Source organism: Humulus lupulus, chromosome 3 (assembly GCF_963169125.1).
Source record: "Humulus lupulus chromosome 3, drHumLupu1.1, whole genome shotgun sequence".
NCBI lineage: Eukaryota > Viridiplantae > Streptophyta > Magnoliopsida > Rosales > Cannabaceae > Humulus > Humulus lupulus.
In genome coordinates, this window is record NC_084795.1 from 140,479,950 (window position 1) to 140,485,743 (window position 5,794).

Here is a 5,794-nt window from a genome sequence, read left to right on the forward strand (position 1 = left end):
CGTAGAACTCAGGGTCGAGGTTCTAACCGACCGATTTGGTCTGGGTCAACTATCCCGGCGGAACTAATGAGTTCCACCTTGCCTCTTTCTGACATTAACGCCGGTTGCCAGAGGGAGTAGTCGAGCCAAAACCTCCTCGATTTGTTTGTTTGCTTTGGCTAAATGGCTCCTTAACTGCATGTATTCCAACTCTACCACAGTCAAGTAATCCAGGTTTGGGCTCGGCAGCAATGATGCTAAACTCCCGATGTTGTCGTGGCCCATCAGTTGTTTTCCTGGCCGTTGTTGGATCTCAGGGTTTTGTTCATCGGAAACAACAGTATGGTGAGCCTCCTGCCCACCAGGCTGATCCGTCTCATGACCATGTCTCAAGCGAGTAACCACCATGATGAACTTTAATCTGAATCTTTCACAATAGCACTAATCTGCAACCCTCAATGAAAGCACCAAACTGTTGACGCAATTTTTGGCCAACAGTGAATTACGTAATTAGCTGGGATGGATTAGAGCCTAATGGTAAACCGTAATAAGTAAATGGTACTTAAAAATACTAGAAACGAAACATCAAGAACACTTGTCCCTTTTTACATTGTTCGGAGGTTAAAATCCCCTTAGTCCACGAGTCTGTGTTATTACTGTTTATCTCTCTCTCAATTTTGACAGAGATTTTGCATTACAGAGAAAAAAAACACCTTTTTCCCTATCCAAGGTCTTATTATTTATAGAGAAAATCCTTGGATAGGCAATGGGGTCATCACGTGAATCCAAATCCCCCTGTGTGACCTGTCTCACACTAATGATAAATATTACAATTTATATTAAGGTATGGTCTAACCATTAGGTAAAACTGATCATGGGTCATCAGGGATAATTCGACATGTGATGTCTGATCATGCACGATTATATTACGTGTCTGGGATTTCAGGGATTTGTGGACATGTAATTTCTGTCCACGCACGTATATATAACGTATCCATCTTTATAAAGATCCAGGGAAATGGCAGGTCTATAGCGTACCCCGAGCTAAGTGTAGCGTCAGCTCGAGTCTTGGATGCTATGCTTCATAAGTGTTTCCAGCTCGTGCATATAATTTTGTATTCACCAGCTCGTGTTATAGACCTGGGGGATCGTGTTGCCTTTACAAAGGAAATATGGATTTGTGGATCATCTATTACAGTTCTTGGCTAGCCAACTGAATTCGAGCTGGTCTAAAGACTCGTGCTGAATTTTAGGACGTACACAATAAAATTCCAAAATAACTAAAAAAAATGAACTAAACATTGTTCAAACAACAATAAAGTTTTCTTTTAATAAAACTAAAGAATTTTAAATAAATGGACTTTCTTTAACGCTTTCTTGAACTAGACGTTTTTCCTCTTTTCCACTTCATGATCTTCATCAGCAACCTTCTTGAACCGTTACATTCATCCATCTACACAGAAGAATAAACATCGTTAGTGGACCCTGAGTTAAGAGCTCAGAATGAAAAATCTTTTTCCACTTAGTTATAAGAACAAATAAATCATATTTACCTTTCCTATTCTTCATAAATCCAGCAATTATTTCATGCTTGGCTGATAGGATTTCATTCTCATAAAACCACTTTTCATATATGTATTCATACGTAGCATGGATGGCCTCCCATATATCATATGCAGATTCAAAGCTTTGTAGAGTATTTTTGGTCTGTATATTCACTAATTGGAGTAAATTAAACCTAGCCATATGATTTATTCTTAACCACTTTGCGTACTCAAACTAATCAATCACTGAAGCATCTATTGGTGGTTCATCGATTGGTGGTGTTTTAACAGCCTCCATCAAATTCTCTCTTAACAATAATATATCCATATCATGTCTCCAAAATACTATATTTTCATCATTATGTTGAACCACTACATTGCAGTTGTTTTGAGACATTTTAACTGAAATAAAATACAATAATATTATCATTTGAAAAATATCAATGTTTTAGAAAGTGAACATGATGCATGAATGCAACAATTAAAACACATAAATTAACATTTATTTTTCCACAATAAAACTACCCAACAATTAAAGTGTCGCATTAGGGTCGATCAAGTTAAATTCAGATAGCTTATAAGACAATCTTATCTTTATAATTTAAAACTTAAAATAACTCTTTATTTTCTCTTTTAAATATAAAGTGTCGCTGGTTTGGTAAAAACGCAATTATCCACCGCAAAAGCTTAATTACATCTTTGTAAGTGTAACCCATTATTTCGAAATTCATGACTTAACTTAGAGAATGTCGCCTTAGGGTCGGTCAAGCCTAAAATACATCACTTCTTCCTATCTTCATAAGAAGCCAACCTTGGTATTAATATGTCTAGAAACCTTCTTTAGGGGGACGGAAAAAAAGCCGCCTCGAGGCCCTATTCATATCTCACGGTGTTGTACTAATAATGGAGACCATTGAGATGTCCACCTTCTCCCACTTACTATTTTAGATTAATTTTGTTTTATTAAACTAATAAATTAATTCCAAATTAATTACTAGTTTATTAATCACCCTATGAATGCAATTAATTACAAAATTCATAATTTTAAAAGAGTCTATTTCTATAATTAATGGCATCTAGATAATTACCCATTACATTCATCTAACTTTACTAAAACGCTTTTTACATAAAGTTGGTTATCTTAAAGGCCTATAAAATCTATTGCCTTTATTATGGTGTGAGTTACCAAGTTTTAACTAATTTAATTCTTAGTAGTATACATGCAATTGGTTTCTCCAAAACAATTAATATAAACAAATAGGACAGTCCTAGATAATCATGTTTCTAAAAGATGCATGGTTAATGAAAAAATTGTGTGGGGTTTCATGAATGGCATGTAATTGACTAATGCATGATCATGTTATCAATCAAACATCAATGAACACTTATTTAAATAAATACAATAAATGATGAATCGAGTACTAATGGGTATTTCTAAGATTTACAACCCTTTGAAAAATTAGAAATAAAATTGCAATCTAAGCATATGTAGCTTTCAAGACTCTCCAAGAATGCTCCTCCTCTCCTTTAGGCTTTCTTGCTAATCTTTAGGAACTTTGTTTTGCCCAACTTATTGATTAGAAATAAATTTTCTAATAAATTTATTTAATTAAAACTAACTTTTAATTAAATAATCATTTTTGTCATCTTTTTAATTTAGTTTTATTTAAATAATTAAAGAATCAAATTCAAATAATTATTTAAACTTAAGATATTAAAATATCTTAATCAACTAAAAGATATTTTATTTTCTAATAAAATAAAATAAGATAATTCAAATTTTAAATTCAAATAATTTAAAAAAACTAATTAAATAAAAGATCTTTGCAAAAACTTAGGAATTAGGGTTTTCGGCACCAAGATGGTGCCCTAGGGCTGGCGGCACAAGGGGAGCTAAGGGCTCGTGTGGCTGGCTAGCATGCAGGGGCTCGGCCAGGGGCTTGTCGCACTGGCGCAGCAAGCGCGGAGACAGGTAGGTGCATGGCGTGCACAGGGGCACAAGGTGTGTGAAGGGAGCCACGGGGCTGCACCCAGGGAGTCGCGGGGCTGCACGCAGGGGCGCGGTGTGCACGTGGATGAGTAGGGGCTCAAGCCATGTGCCTCTTGGGTGCATGGCTCGAGTTCCTCCTCATCTTTGTGTATAGATTTTTAAAATACATATTTCTCAAATAAATTTACAAAAATCCTATGCCCTTTACGACTTACACAAGATCTAGAAAAATAATAAAATTTCTAACCCAATAGCACCATATAATTAACGATCCATCATTCAACCATACATTTAAAAAAAAATATACATCCATTCAATATATATCTACATACATATAACAAATGCAAGAAACCCACACAATATATAATATATAAATGTACAGACTGCTGTGGTACCAATAGCTGGTATTAAATGATCAAATCAAAGGTATGCAGCGGAATATATGGACACATTTTAATAAATATTAATACCAGTCAGGAGCATACACATATATAAATATTAAATCACATACTAAAAGATCAGGGATTACCTCTTGTAGCCTATCACGTGTCCTTGAGTCTTTTTGTATAAATCAACGATCTTCCTATCTAGTGTTATAAGATCTCACACACTGATCTTCCAGACCAATCCTCAAACAAACAAGGACGTGTGACTCCCTAGATGTACTCAACACATGAGATCTAGAGAGTTTTGACAGAGAGAAGGTTTTCAATATTTTTTAGGTTTAGAGAAAATTATCGCTTTTTAGAGGGAGTCTATAATTTTATTTCTCAAAAAATAAGAATGAAGTCTTATTCTGAAAGTCACATACTATCAAACTTATAAAGATATTTAATCTAATTAAATAATCTTTATTTAATTAAAATATAATTCAAATTTAAAACTGATTAGATATTTACATTTAATTATTTAAATTATATTTAAAAGGAATAATAAAATAACTGATTAAACAAAAGTATTTGAAATTCAAAATTCAAATCTCGGGGATTAAATACCTGGTATAGGCGCCACACACTGTACAATACAATGTGTGTCGCCCAAGCCTATATCATGTTTCCCTGATTTTCTCATTTGTTTGTTTAATCAATCTTTAAGACAATATATCTATCCCAACATAAATATCACTTAATTCAAAATTAACTTTATCTTAAAATAATTTTTAAATTAAATAAATCATTATCATATTATAAATAAGATATTTATTATTTTCTCTCTTTATATTAATCCAAACAAGATTAATATTAATTTTTACCTATAGTAATAAAAACTATATAATAAATAATTAATTAATCAATTACCCATAATTATCACATAATTATTTCATTGCCCTGAAAAATTAATTCCTTTGCAATTTAGTCCTTTCTCTTTATATTAATCTTTCTTTTGAAATCCTTACCCTTGACAGTGTAGGACAAATGTGATCTGGGGACCATGGACCTATAATACGAAGCTCCAATAAACCAAATTATTAATTAAACTCTTTAATCTAATAATTCCATGAATACTCCACTATAAATATGGAATTGCACTCTAAGTATTTATAGAATTATATTTACAGAGTTTTCTCTTGGTCCTAAAATACCATTAATTCACTAGTGAATAACTAATCTATAATCTAATTATAGATTTAAGCTCAATAATTATTCAGTTCCATAATCAACCCTTATGGGAATCAATATTCGATCTGTTAGGAAAATATGGATTCCATTATTGTAATTCATGTTCCCAGCCATCCATGATATTGAATCTCCAAAACAAAAGTCATTAGCCATATTATTCTAAGAGACCTAGACGAGTGAATCAAAAGATCCAATAATTATAAACAGGAGTTCATGAATACTCAAGATTTAGACTAATCTACAAATGATCATCTATTATGAAAAGAATTAAATCTTTAAGTCAAATGGCAGGTTTATAAAGATAATTAATTCTAATCGGTCATGTCATATATAATCTTTATTATATACAGCACATTTACTAAGATGTCTATCCACATTAGTAATCTGAATCTAGATTACTTGCCTCTTGTATGCTTAATAAACCGTACTAGTAACCATTCTTTAAGGATTCCTTACTTTAATATGTCAATGCACCAGATTTACACCGACTTGCCATTCTACGATATGATCTACTTACACATTGTAGTGTTATGTTCTTTCTAGAACATTAGCAAAGTAGATAAGATCAGATATATTTGTTACATCAGACAGGACCAATATTGATAGTTGATTGGATAAGTAAACATACTCTTATTATCTATTCTAGTCATATCATATTGTTG